Source organism: Gastrolobium bilobum, unplaced genomic scaffold (genome assembly GCF_033153095.1).
Source record: "Gastrolobium bilobum isolate Gb01-03AN ecotype WA unplaced genomic scaffold, APGP_CSIRO_Gbil_v1 utg628, whole genome shotgun sequence".
Lineage (NCBI taxonomy): Eukaryota > Viridiplantae > Streptophyta > Magnoliopsida > Fabales > Fabaceae > Gastrolobium > Gastrolobium bilobum.
Window position 1 is genome coordinate 107601 of NW_026896899.1, and position 15737 is coordinate 123337.

Below are 15737 nucleotides of genomic sequence, written 5' to 3' on the forward strand. Positions count from 1 at the left end.
GAATGCACGAGCACCATGACCGTCTCAAATAAAACTGTTTTTCGCATGTATGCTTTTATGTTTTAAAACGACTAGTATGCATGAATTGGACAAAGCGCGCTTGTATGTATTATTATGCACGTCCAATCTCGACTAGTGTAAACCGATAGATGTTTGACATAGGATACGACAAGCATGATAATAATATAAATGTGTTTGATGAGACCTAATAAACCCCTAAATAAAAGGAACCCTTAAAAGGAATAAATTATTAAGCATATGATTACCTTCCACCACCAATATTACCCGAACCTCTTCTACATAGTGGTGCTCCACAACTCAGTTGGGACCCACTGTTTCGTTGAGTAAGAGTAATATTAGAAGTGTTAGACACTTAGGGTGCTGGTTAATGCTTAACTAAGGCATAAGTTGCAGGCTCAGCCGGGCTTATGTGCTTAGGGTAATAATGCTAGGTTGGATGCATGAGATGCACCACTAAGTGACAAAGAGTTGTCAACCTAATGTTAAGAGAGGGTATGAGATACTGTTGATGAGGATCAACCCATTATTTAAATTAATCTTGCGGTCTCAGACGGGGGTTAAAATAGATAATCGCACTCTTAATCTCACTAAGGTAAAATCTAAAAGTAGATTAACCCTAAGTCAAATGGTAAGGGTCATTGACTTAGATAAAATAGTGGGAGGGGCAAATTATTTAAAGTCTTTAATGATTTGTTTATACAACATGTCTAAATATATTAATTAAATCATTTTTACATCTTTTTCAGTTTTTAGTATGACTAATTCACTATCACTGCGCTCAATACTCGATACGAGCAAACTGACCGGTTCAAACTTTATGGACTGGTATCGGAACTTAAGAATTGTTCTTAGGGCCGAAAAAATAGCTTATGTCCTGGATGCTGCATTACCCGTAGCTCCTAGGGAAGGGGAAGATGGGTTCGCAGAATTTGATTTTGAGGCCCACAAACAGCATATAGATGACAATGTGTTGGCTGTCTGCATCATGTTGGCATCCATGTTGCCTGAACTGCAAAAGCAGCATGAGCATATGGATGCTCCCTCTATTGTCTTACATCTCAAGGAGTTGTATGACATTAAAGGCAGGCATGAGAGGTACGAGGCCTCTAGAGAATTGTTCTCATGCAGGATGTCTGAGAATATGTCTGTGAGCAGTCATGTTCTTAAGATGATCGGGCTCATTGAGAAGCTAGGAAATCTAGGCTTCGTGATGGATACCGAGCTAAGTAATGACTTAGTCCTGACCTCGCTTCCACCTTCCTTCAGTCAGTTCATTATGAATTACAACATGCATGGGATGCTTGTGAGCTTGCCTGAATTGTTAAGCATGTTAACAACTGCTGAAGTGTATATCAAGAAGGATAGGACACATGCTGTTCTGATTGGTGGGCCTAGCAAGGCCAAGGGTAAAGGCAAGGAGCCTGCGAAAGGCGACTCCCTCAAACCCAAATGCAAACCCAAGAAGAAGAAAGGCAAAAGGAAGGGTAAGAATGCATCTAAGGACAGAAGTGATGCTGAGTGCTTCCATTGTGGCAAGAAAGGCCATTGGAAGAGGAACTGTCCAGACTACCAGAAGAGTGTGAAGGACAAGAAGCATGGTGATGCTTCTGCCTCAGGTATTTTCATGATTGAGATAAATTATTCTTGTGCTAATCTGACCTCATGGGTATTGGATACCGGCTGTGGTTCTCATATCTGCAATAAGTTGCAGGTGCTTAGGAGCCCAAGGAGATTGGAGAGAAACGAGGTGGACCTCCGCGTTGGCTATGGAGCAAGGGTGGTGTGGATCAACATTAGAGGGCTTGCATCTTCAAGCCTCATCTTGATCATCCTCAAGTTTTGGAAAGCAAACAAGGTAACATCCATGCCCTAAAACATGTTTCTTGTTATGGTATGTGTTATTCCGCTCGAAAAATTTTGTTTTTCCCTCTCACATGCCTCGACCTTCAAGGTCAGTTTATTTCAATATCGAGTTCTAAGCAAGCTTCTATATTCCCAACTACAATTTATATATTTTCCTAAATTAGCGGGATGTTACACTATCCCCACCTTGTTTCGAAGTTTGTCCCCAAACTTCCTCACCTTCCTGATATACACCGTTTATCCATCATCTTCTTGTACTACTTACCCCGGTAACAACACACTCATGCATAGAACTCCTTTACTCCCAACAATTAAGATGTTAAGTATATAATGGTTTTGCAAGACTGACACTGTCACCAAAGCGAACATAAAATACAAACTATAAAATTTGACATACAATAAGTGGTTTACGCAGCAACTCCTGACTAGACAAGGAAGCACATTCAAGTTAGCAATTCATGCCTGAAATTAAACCAGTGAGTCCTACAGACCCCAAATTTTTCACTCAATGAAGTACCCATTTCTTATCATACTTCACTGCACATTTATCCTTTGTAACTTTCTTGTGCAGAATTTTGTAAAATAGAATTCATTTAATTCCTCCTTATCGAGTTTCATAACCAGTAATAGATCCACATAGCAGTAAACTTATAGCCTCAAAAACCAATCCAATACCATGAGACCTTGAAGCACTTGAAAATGCTAAAATCAAATTACACACAAGTACAGAAACGGGCCATAAATTGGAATTTAATTTCAATCACGAAAGAAAAAAAAAACTTTGACAGCTTAGTATAGCGCAAAATTCCAAGACTCAGATTTAATTACAAGTATACAAAGGGAGATTTTTATTTTTTTTGATAGTGAGATGTAATAGAAATCAGTCCTAAGTTTGAGCTCAAGTTCAAGCATATAGAAGTGAATTAGGATAAGGTATAACAGAGGACAGTCCAAGATTTGAAATTAATCTTTTAAACATGCCGAAGTATGATTTAGCACCTAGTGTAACAAAAGCTAGTCCTTTAACATATCTTTTTGGAAAGATTGCTCAGCTTGACAAGAAATAGAAGGAGGTAACCGTAAATGGGTACAAATCAACATGAAGGTTCCAAAAATTTAATTGACAACGCAAGAAGAGTAGTTGTTAACTGTATCCAACTATAAATAAACAAACAAGAAGAAAATCGGACCTATACACAAACATATTGACCGCTTACACCCCATGACTAATAAGTGAATGAAGATATATGTAATTTTATTTTTTTTTGAAAATTCCTTAACAGTAACCAATGCATTTTATTCATCATGGGCTTGTTAATAACTCTCTTTGTCCTAAGTACACCCTTAGTAGAGTTGCCGTGAGACAAGAAAAGAAGGCAAGAAAAATTAAATAATTCAAAAAGGAAAACAGTAAGTCTGCTCCCATCCTAGTTTCATCCTACTGTCCATTATTGTCACAACAAAAAATTCATATAGCATTATAGAGACATGGTTGAGTTTCTGATGCAAGTGTTTTCACAAAACAAAACAAAAATATAGCAGTTAGGAAACCCAACCAATAGATTTACACTTACCATTTTCGGAATTTGTAAGTAAAGGAAAAGAGTAAGTGGATAAAAACAAGTATCATTGCCCTTATACAAACTCAACACCGTATGAAATAATGCACAGAGCTGATATTACAGTTTCCTATTTTTAAGGCCTTCTTAAAATATCAATGGTTAACTCTTTTGCAATTGGATGAAAATTCTAAGCATGTTTATCTTTCTTTAAGATGCAATAAATCAATATCCGCCTCACTCTAAATAATGATGCATTTCTATATGTGTTTCATTTGTTTTCCTTAACCTATAATTGTATGTGAATTCTTGCAAAATAACGTGGTGCGTTCTCGTGTGGGTACAGGTGCAAACATATGTAGTCACTTTGAGCGATTCCTATATTGTTATTTCCATCCTGACTAGAACTAATTGTAATGGACTATATTTATACTGATGTCAGTTCAAATAGTAAGCCAAAAGCATGAATACTTTCTTCCAGGAGTACTTAGGGGAATTCCTAAGGGATTTAAGGAAGTAAAAATTATTCATCTAATCACAAAAATATAGGCATTTATAAACATCCGAATGAGCACATAAAACAATCTGTAACATACATGACACAGCACTGCGAATACACCAACACACCACTAATTAACCAATCATGTATCCGATTAATCATCCCATCATGCTTTGCATGCACATCATGTTAATGGTACCCCTGATACAGTTCGTCAAAACACCCTTATGAGGAAAACTCCCTCGAGCTTTCCGCTGTCCTAGGTACCTCGGATGTAATTGATTCCATTGATCAGGGAATCCATTAGCTAACCAAAGTTTGCTACGCTTTCTTAAAAATAAGACAACCAGGCAATCACAAAGAGCAAAAGCTCTTAAAGAAATAGAAGAAGAAATGAAAACCACCAAAAGTAAAAGTCTAGTGTAAGACAAAAATTTATTCAATCACATAACCAAGCAGTCCAACACATTTAAAGGCATTACAAAAATTTTACTGTAAGTTCTGTTTAACCCGGCACTAATAACGTACATGCTCCTAACCACTGAAACAGCCAGAATTTACTTGTTCTTACCAAAGTTTGTTAATTACCACTATTTATGACCTTCATTGGAGTTGTACCAGAATATATTAGGTGTATAGGCACATCATCGTGAATTAAAACCAAGGGTAACTAATTAAGATTGCCACACCGGGTTTCGAGTTACCTGAGAAATGATTCAAGTTTAACAGTAATAAGGGGATAAAACGGTGGTCAAATCCACGAACCAGGTAAGGGGTGAGGTTCGATATCAATCTATAAATGCAGAATTTCTTAATCAAAATTACATGATATCTCTAGTAATTCCTGAACTTGCTTAACAGTAAAATGGATGGAAAGACATGTGTCAATTAAAAGAGAAACAAGAAAGCAAAAGTCAAGTACAATCCCCTATGCATCCCCACTTTGTTTAACAGTTTCTTTCTCAAGAATGATGTCTAGTATCAATTTACCATTAGAGGATTTGTAAGGCTTAGGGCCCACACATTTGAGTATTACTTAACTCCCATTATACTTTACAGAGTATTAACTTCATTTTCTTTAAATGATTGATGTATCATTACGCATCGTTCTTCTTAATGCTGATTAACTACATCCATTATCAGTATTATATTACTACTATACTTATCCAGTTATGGAATCCTAACTGGATTAATGAAAAGAACAACTGTTTCTATCATCCAGTCATGTAACACAATCACAACCTACAAGAAAACGTCATGAACCACAAAAACAAATATGTAACAGCAGTTATTATTTATAAAATCACATATTATCATTTACGGCGTATAGTATCACGAAATTACACATCAAGTCTATACATATAGATATATAAAATCTTATTTATAATTCACTGCTTAGGACATCATAAAAACATTCACATCAAGTCTATGTACACATACAATCCTTAAAGAACACAGTAAGTAATTAGTCCATTATTCAAGTAGTAATTTAATATTTCACACCTAACATCTCAAGCACAAGTGTACCCGTGGTCACCATGAATGTGCACACACTTTATGTGCGGCAGTGAGTTGATCAGGCTCACCACCTAGCACTAAAGTGTGCATAACTATGTTTAACACCGGATGCCACAAGCACCATTACACACAGAGCATAACGCAAAGCAGCTAGCAAACATTTCTATAATCATATTCCAACATCAGCAGTTGAACAATGTAATTCTAACATACAGCAAGGCAACCGATTCGTAGTCATATCCAAACAGCAATAATTCAGCGAAAACATACCAACAGCCAACATATTCAAACGACACAATCCAACAACCAAGTACAGAAAGCAAACATTTCAGCAATATACACACCTTGAATCACAACTGCTCTGATACCATTTAGTGTGACACCCTCCCCTGTACGCGTCCAAGGGAGTTGTCTGCTAAGCGGATTAGAGTCGTAACGAATTTAAAAAAAAAAAATAAAGAACTGCGTTTTCAAGTTACTAATTCACTCTTATATTTAAAATCTATTGGTTTACTGAAATCAGAGTGCAGCTTTACAAAATACATGAATTGTTGAAATAGAAGTTTTCCTGAAAAACCTTGCTGCCTTGGGAAAATCGTGTAAAATCAAGTTCAACAGCTTAAAAAAATATTCTTTGATACAAGAAAACTAGATATTTGGAGCTTTACGTGCATATAAAAATCATTTCATTCGGAGGTGTTTAGCCCCTCGAAACAGAACTCGCAAGGTGAGAGATAATTCAATGAAATTGTTCCAAAACGACCTGACTTGTAAAAATAATAATAAATCGATCTTTCATAATTTCATTGTAAAGTTTTTATAATATAAAACTAGACACCTGGGGCTACGCGTGCATATAAATTATAAGTAAATCAGAGGTCTGTAGCCCCAGAAACGAAACTCGCAAAGTGCTCGTAAAAACAGTTTACAAATCAGCATTCAAAACGTACATAAAATAGATGTGTAAAGTATGAGCAGAATCTTACAACTTACAACTAATCATAAAGATCCACATACAACAATTTATGGCATGTTCTAAGATTTTCTTCCAGCATCTAAAAATATTACATCCTACTATAGTGATCAGCCAACAATCAACATGCACAACATGTCATCATCAAAATTCCCAAAACAGCAGCAGCAATTAAACAGTACATATCCAACTCAAACACTTCATCAAACTCTTTTTCGTACTCCTGCAATTTATGAAAATTGAGCCCCCGAAGGGGTGAGAAAAATCTCAGTAGTGTTATAGCAAAACCATTATTGCAATAATATTAGACTAGGTACAAAATTATAAAACAGTCACATCAACATTTCATTTTTCGGAGAAATATTAACATATCATAGTGCGTATATAACGCCATCATTACGCTCATAGCACCGTCGTGCGCATACTAACATACACAGTGGATATTCCATAATGGCTCCCTCAAAGGTGAATTCCAACTGTGACCTAAGCAGACAGAAGCCAAGTGTCCCATACCCTGGTACCGGAGGGATGCCTATATGATGCGTGCTCAATCATATGCTTACTTTAATTATATACTTCTCCTTATAAATTGGATGCACAATGTTATATGCCATGATATGCTTCGCACTCACAAAAGAAACAGATGAATATGATGTGCATATGCATGACTAAATCATCATCATAATAGCATATCTTTCATGTAATTTCCATACCAAGCTGCTGCATAACCATTACTCCTCATAGCAGAGTTTCCATTTGTCACATTCATAGGCAGCTCACATATAACATATAACAGAATACAGTCCAAGGCACATGTGAGAACCAATTCACAGTTCTATACTCTAGCTAATAATCACACTAGGTAATGCCACCTAACACTTACCTGCGTGTCCAAATAATAATCAATCAGCACCAAAATTCAGCCCACACAATAAGGTTCACGTGCACCTAAGCAAGCAAGGTCAAAACAGAATTTCAAACTCTGATTCCTTTAATTTACAAATAATATCAATGCTCCTTAACTCATGTACATAATCGGTTTTCTGTTTCTCATAACGGATCATTTTTTGACTTCATGCTAATTATTCTAAATTGTAACAGTACAAATCCTAGGTTCTTCTTGTATACCAATTCGGTTTTTACCAAGCTTTTACCCTAAACTCTTTTCTGATTTCACATTAAATTACCAAAGAGTAACAGTGAATAATTTCAACATATGCAGAATCGGGTTTTAACATTCAAAGGATGTTTGTGATATTTAGTTACATGCCCACTCTCTTAGTCCTAAGGGTGCGCTAAAGGGGCATAAAGCATGCTATTAAATTTATTTAATTCACATAAGGTTGATACTGAAATATATTCCTAAACCCCCATTATATTCAGATTTGGTTTCTTAGGCTAAAAGTGCTCATGATGTATTTATATTTTTGTCACATAATCATTCCTACTAAACCATGAGTGTGCTAGAGAACTTATAAACAGGCTGCCCATTAACTTCCTCAATGCAAAGCTGGGCACATGACTTATTTTAACAAAACAACTCAACACTTTTACAAAAGTTCTTTCCCAAACTCACACTCGGTTTCCAACCCTGTACAAGGTGCAACAAAAATCTAGTTTTCACAATCTTCTACGCAAGATTCAGAGGGCGATATAGGGCCTTTTAGCATGCTGATATTTTAAATTTAATGCATGCAGAATTTAATAACTTTGGTTAATCAAATAAACAGTCCACAAAATAAACAGAGAGCCAGATTCCAAGTTTACATAAATCCCGTTTTGATTTACATGGCTCAATTCCAAAGCTGTACGAAAGGGCAGAAGCAAAGCAGTGAAACGACTAACGAAGACACTATCCTAACACGCTTAAGCATGCCAAAATAGAATCAATGAACGAAAAGCTTGAGGTTGGCTTACCTCTTCTTGCAGGTACCCAATCGGTTCAAAAAAAAAACAATCAATACGATAGTCTCCAAGATTGGTGCTAAGGTCCTCACCCATTCTACTCTCCAACGATTTCCCTCTTAGTTGCAGGCAAAGGAAACACTTATATTAGAAATCGAAAGAAGCTTTGAGAGACAAAGAGGTACAAAAACATCCTACCTCCTAGACTGAGATAACAGCGCACAAAGGAAACAGAACAGTGATGTTGGTTTTGGTCCCAATTTGCATGCAACAGAGGCAGCACCAAATCGAATCAGGTTTAAGGGTGTCTAAGGAGAAACTCGGTCAGAACCTACTAAGGAAGAAAGGCAGTAACAGCGATGAACTCTCCACCTCTTTGCTGATGAACGCACGACTGGAAGAGGGAGGGAATAACAATGGAATTTAGATGGTAATTCCCCCCTCCTAGGAACGTCACAGACTTGGTGGAAATGATTAAACACATTGAACTGACATGCAATCTGTACCATGGTTGATTTGGCCGAAGGTGTGGAGTGGGTGAAGTTCAGTTTAGGTGTGCTTGATGCTTTAGGAGTGTGAGGGAGTGGGTTACGTTTCGGATTCAGTTTTGTTACAGTGAGGTGCCAAGAGGGAAGAGAGAATCGAAGATTAATTATCATTCTGAATTAACAGCCTATGCCTCTATCATTAGCGCTCTTAGAGTGAAATGGTTAGGATGAGAAAGTGGTTTCCAACCAATGAGGATACATGCAAAAAGAGTGGGCCAATGAGGAGCATCTTTCCAGATTTCTTTAGGATAATAAAGTGGATGGTTTATAAATTTTGGGCCACTTCAAGCCTTCTCTTAAGGCCTTTGGGTCGAACCCTAAAGGTTGGTTGAGGTCTAATTTTCCTTCTTCATAATCCATGATTCAAGTATTTTTATGACTCCCTATATCTTCTAAGTGTCAATTAAATTTTATATCAAAATTAAACTTATCCTATCCTCTTAACTAATATTTCAATTTCCTAAAATAATTACCCACCCAAGATTATAATTACATAAATTTCATGAATTAAAATAAGTCTACCCTATATATATATATATATATATATATATATATATATATATATATATCGAGTTCTAAGCAAGCTTCTATATTCCCAACTACAATTTATATATTTTCCTAATTAGCAGGATGTTACAACAATCATACAACAACTCACCAATCCAATCCTAACACATTTTCAAAACTCAAAGTCATGACAATCTAAAATCTTCTAAGTTAAAAATTCATAATTTTCATCAATAATTTTCATGGCATTTATAGCTTTAACACATCATTCTAAGACATTATCATCGAATACACATTTTTCAATTGAGTTCTCTAACATCACAAATCATCAATTTCCCCTTTAGAATTCATAAACTCAATCCAAAGATTCAACCATTAAAATGGTGAAGAAACTTACTCAAATGGTAGGCACAAGGCTCCTCCTAAACATACTCCACCATTGGAGCACCTAGATGCTCTATGAACACAAATCTAAGCAACTTGGATGCGGACTTAGTGGGAGAATATCTCACAAATTAAGGGTTTTCAAGGCTTAGGAGTACCACAAACGGCTTTAGAAGGCAATTTCCAATTAATTTCAACACAAAAATCAAAGGATTTGGTTAGGATTTGAAGGATTTAGCAAGGAGAAATTTTTGAAGCTCCAAGGGTTCCATGGAGGGGCTGGCGCGGGTTTGAAGGAGAGAGAAAGAAGTGAGAGTGATCATGAATAGTAACTAGCTTAGGTGTTTAAATGGCTTCAAGTGGGGTGGGTCCCACCGCCACCTCACGCGATTTAAAACTAATCTGAATTCTCTCTAACCGTCCGTAAATTCACAACCTATTTAGAAACTCTAATTTTCAATATTAACCATTGTCCTTTAATTATCCTTGATCAGATGAATCCTGAGTTCTCCGGTCGTTCAGAGAAAACGCTATTTTAAGCTGTTGCACGCGTCGTTGGCACGCTTCCCCAAACTAACTTATTTCCATCAAATTTTATCAGAAATCATATTTCCTAGTTCTATAGACCATTTATAACTCATATTTAAAACCTAGAGCTCAAAACTCAATCGGCACGCTTTACGGTGCAGCTGTACAGCGGTATTTTGACCTGGTAAAAAACTATTCACTAAATTTTCTGAAACTTGCCTAAACACTCAATTTTTCGTTCTGAATCCATTTCCAGGGTTATTTTTATCATTTGAGACCTCCTACTTAATTTCCTTCCTAGGGTTGTATGCATGGCTAATTTACCGTTTTGCCTTTTCTTTGTATTTTGGCACAATTTTCAGGATTTTCACTAATCCTTATCTTTAATTCTTATTTAATATATTAGTATTTAAACTTAGAAATGCGAGGTGTTATACTCCCAGAGTCGGCCCCAAGGCAAAACCCGACTGGAATCCCCAAAGGATATCTCCAGCGGAAGTCCAAACCACACATATCTACTGGCCAGAGATCACAGATATATCATACAATTCAAGCAACAATGCATGAACATATAATTTCACACAATGTCAAAGGCACAAAATCAACCCACAACCTTCCACTAGGTGTGGTGGACTACATAAGGGAATAAACCCAAGTTCCAATGGTTTACCTCAACTCCAAAGCAAAGCTCCACAACGTACGCTCCAAGTTTATTCCACCTTTATTGCGTCTGGGAGAGGCAACCTATATAGATCCATACCAAGATCATCAACCAATTGCAAACATTAATACATAAACATAATCACTTAGGCCTAATGCTATTTTTCCATTTATCTCAATTACCTCAATCATTTTAATCCTTGAACTAACTCATCATCTAACCATTTATGCACCAAAGCACTAACCATTGATTTTACAATATTTTTCATCCCATTTTCCTCCAATTTCCATTATAGGTCGAATTCCCCAAGGGAGTACCTCCCAAGGTTTTAAACTCAATTCCATCCTTACCCACATTATACAATCATGTAATTACTTCATCCCAATGCCCCACAACTCAATCATACCATCCTACAACCATGTTTTTTCACAAAGTCATCAATATCATCTCCAATTTTCACTAAGTTACAATTTTTCAAATCACAATAATTTTTATTATATCAATCATTATCATTTATCATTCTAAGCATTTAAGTCCAAAGGAGACATACAGTTTAATGCTCCTAACTACCACAACTCAACATACATCATCAAAACCCTTACTAATTTTATGATCTCAATCAAAACTCCATGAGAGTTAGAAAACTTACCACCAATAGCTTCTTAGGATCCAAGTGAATGATCTCCAACCAATGGTTCAACACAAAAGTCACCAAAAATTCTCCAAAATCCTAATATTTTCGTGGCTGTATAAGGGTATTTTCTCCCTGCACAAAGCTCCCCACAAGGTACACTCTACATGAAAGTCACTCACAATCTCAAGGGGAACAACTTTGTAGTTGGAAGTTTCTCCTAAAAATGGCTAGCAAAGGGAGTTGTAGTTCAAAGAGCTCTCTTGCCCTTAAAATGGTGAAAGTCACGACGAAGGAGAAGGGAATAGGAGAGAGTGTTCAGATTTCACTTATTAAAAGGGTCACTTACTCACTTACAACCCTTAGGTGGGTCCCACATACGAATTAACTTTATTAAGTCACCTAATTTAACTCACAAATTTATAACCTACATATTTTTCTCGTTCACGTCATAATTTTACTTCCTAAAAAAACTGATAATATTTTCACGCTTATCGGTACAATTATACCGCAGTATTTTACACGGTAAAATCATTATTCATCAATTTTTCTAAAACTTGCCTAACCACTCGATTTTTCGTTATGAATCCATTTCCGGCCTTATTTTTACCATTTGATACTTTCTACTCAATTTTTCTTGCCTAGAGATACGTGTTTGGTAAATTACCATTTTACCCTATTTACGTATTTTGGCCCTAATTTCCAGATTTTCACTAATCTTACCCTTTTAATCAACATTACCACATATAATTATACATTTAGAAATACGAGGTGTTATAAAAGTGGTTTTGTGTTGGTCTTCAGGCGCAACCGCAATCTGGTTGTCTACCCTGAATAACCGTCTAAAAAATAAAAGAATTCCTTACCAGCCAAGTGATCCAACATTTGATCAATAAAAGGGAGGGGGAAATGATCCTTACGAGTAGTACTATTTAGCTTCCTATAATCTTGACATATCCTCCAACTAGTTATTTTCTTAGTGGCCACTCTAGTTCTTGCTTGTCATTTTCAACTACAGTGATACCACCTTTCTTTAGGACAGATTGTACAGGTGCAACCCACCTACTATCAGAGATAGGATAGATTATACCTGCATCTAGCCATTTTATGATTTCTTTTTTTACCACCTTCTTCATATTAGGGTTCAACCTCCTCTGATGCTCCACATATGAGCTATCAGGATCCTGGAGCAAAATCTTATGCTTGTATATTGTGGGGCTGATTCCCTTGATATCAGCCATAGTCCAGCCAATGCTCCCTTATATTCCTTTAGCTTCTGTGTAAGCTGCAATTCTTGATCATTGGTTAGTAAAGAAGAGATAATTACAGGTGTTTTCCTTTCCCAAGTTACTTCAAATGATATGGCAAGGGTTTCAGCTCCAATATTGGTGGTTGCTCCAGTGATGGTAACTTTGGCTTTTGCTCCTGTTCTGAACGATTCAGGGATTCGAACACCTTCTCCCTCATGTTTTCTGGTTGTACACAATCCATAGAGGCTAGATACTTTTCCATTTCTTCAAAATCCTCCATCCCAATTTCCTTTTACAAAAGCTCTTATTGTTCCTTCTCTTGCTCCTCAGCTATGATCCAATCAATAGTTGAGATTCTAGAGCATTCTTCAGTATTGTCCACATCAAACTTCATTGCCTTCATGACATTAAATTTTACCTCCTCTCCATTAACATTCATGGACTCTTTTTCTGACATTTATCACTGCATCATTAGTAGCAGGAATGGTCTACCAAGAATTATTGGAACTTCTTGGTAAGCTTCAAAATCCAGGATAATGAAGTCAACTGATAGGATGAATTTGTCCACTTGAACGAGGACATTTTCTATCTTGCCTTCTGGTCTGGCTATGGATGATCTGCAAGCTGCAAAGAAACAGTAGTGGGTCTTGCTGCTCTGATATCAAGCTGCTTGAAGATTGAGGCTGGCATCAAATTTACACTCGAGCCTAGATCACATAGTGCTCTCCCAAGGTAATTCTTCCCAATGGTGTATGGGATTATGAACACTCCTGGATCCTTCAATTTGGGTGGAATTTTTGTGAGGTATTGCACGACTCTTCAATTAGAGCCAAAGTTTCAAATTCCTTAATTTTTCTTTTCTTTGACAGCACGCCCTTCATAAATTTTGAGCATGAAGGCATCTGCTCCACGGCTTCAACCAATGATACATTTATGTGAAGTTGTCAGTAAGTCCAAAAATTTGTCGAATTGCTTATCTTCATGTTGTTTCTTTATCCTTTCTGGGAAAAGAGGTTCGATTGGCTCGCTCCTCCTTTTACATGGTGGAACATAAGATGGCACAACTCTTGTCTCTGATGAATCTTTATGAGTAAATGCAACAGATATTGCTCCTTCATCCTCACTCTTCTGAGATTCACCTTTTTGTTGTGACGATGAATCTGTTGGTTATGTATGGTCTTCTTCCTTGTGGTTCTTATCAAGAGACTCATTAACTTTGATGGTTGGAGGTAGTTGCTCCTCCTGAGCTTCAGCTTCATGTCTTTCCTCATGTTGCTTTTCTGGCTTGCGTTTGTGGGAACGAGTCAAAGGCTCATGTGGTAGAAGGATCTTCCCGACTCGCAAGTTTATGGCATTGCACTGCTCCTTAGTGTCCTAGAAAGATTTTTTTGTATCACTGGGGAGTGATCGTTATAGTCTTTGACTAAGAACATTGGCCAGTTGACCAACTTGTGTCTCAATATTTAATTATAGCAGCATTGTTTTGATGCATGTATTCCTTGAACATGGTCTCTAGAGACTAAACTCTACCTTCACCTTTATCCCAGTTTTGATTATTTTGTTGTGGAAATGGGGCTCCTTTTGATAGTTCCCTCCACTGCTTCCAACATTGTTCTGGTTCTTCCAACTTTGGTTGTTGTGCCCTTGACACTAGTTATTGCCTCTGTTGTTGTTGTCGTAGCCACCTACCTGCATAACATACAGTAGCTAAATCATTACCATGTTCACTAGATTCATGGGGTCCACTACAAATAGAACAATTTTGACTGGACTAGGTTATATAAAGTTTATTCAGGTGAGTTGGATGGTTTGGATTGTTCCATGGGTTTCCAATTTTTTATTGCATTGGTGAGCATTGCCAACTGTGCAGAGAGGGCATTAGCTTCATCCAATTCTAACACTCTTGCTTTCTTGCTCTGAAGGCCATTGAACATGTTTTTTTCGAAAGTTTCTCCAACAAGCGAACAGTTTCATCATTGGTGAGATCTAAGAGATCTCTACATGTAGCTGAATCAACAGTAACCTTCAATTGTGGTGTCAACCCATGGCAAACAGTGTGAATAATTCCCTAATCTGACACTCCATGGTTGGGGCATCTATGCAACAACTCCTTGTAATGCTCCCAGGCTTCATATAAGCTTTCCCCATCAAACATCTCTAGAAAGATGCTATATATGCTCTAACTTGGACTTGTTTCACATGAGGAAAAAATAGAGCTACAAATTGCTCTGTGTTGCTCCCAATTCATGATCGAATTTAGGGGCAAGGTCCTCCACTCTTTAGCTTTTCCTGCTACGAAAAATGGAAAGAGTCTCATACGCATGTTCTCTTTTGGAATTCCCTGAACTTTGAAATTATCAACCATTTCTGTGAAGTTTTCCAAATGACTGTGGGGGTCCTCCATGGGTAATCCATGAAACTGACCCGTATTCATAATCATTTGAAACATTGCTTGTTTGATTTCAAAGTTGGGAGCATTAAGAGGGCGTAACCTCTGTTTGGACCATTTCTAAATGGAGCAGCCATATAATTTAAGGATGGCCCTCTTCCTCCATTATGTCCTTCTCCTTTCGGGTTTTGGATCAAAAAGTATTGTCTCAAGTCCAAATTCGTCAAGTTCTGTGTTCTTACAATGGAAGTAAAATGGGACCAATGGTACATAACATAAAATTATAAGAAAATATAAACAGTGCTTACTTCTAAAATGTCGACTTTTGCTAAGACGATCCCTAGTAACGACACCAATTACTTGTCGAGTCGAGAGGTGCTCTGGGATATTACAGGAGCAAAAGTGTGTAGGGACCAAAAATTACTACGATGAGCAATTAATCAAATGAGGAGAAACTCTTTCCAAGATGTGAAAACACACGCGTCAAGCAATATAGAGTTT

General features: G+C 37.0%; 1 long non-coding RNA gene and 1 pseudogene across 1 annotated transcript; one reads left to right on the plus strand and one right to left on the minus strand.

Moving 5' to 3' along the window:
- Positions 1 to 6317: 6317 nt before the first annotated feature.
- Positions 6318 to 9018, minus strand: LOC133302722 (uncharacterized). The gene is made up of 3 exons (XR_009750381.1): positions 8351 to 9018; positions 7317 to 7381; positions 6318 to 6656 (listed from the first exon to the last, which is right to left on the minus strand). It is a non-coding gene; the product is annotated as an uncharacterized LOC133302722 (long non-coding RNA).
- Positions 9019 to 14925: 5907 nt separating this feature from the next.
- On the plus strand, positions 14926 to 15038 carry LOC133302724 (small nucleolar RNA R71; annotated as a pseudogene).
- The last annotated feature ends 699 nt before the right edge of the window (positions 15039 to 15737 follow it).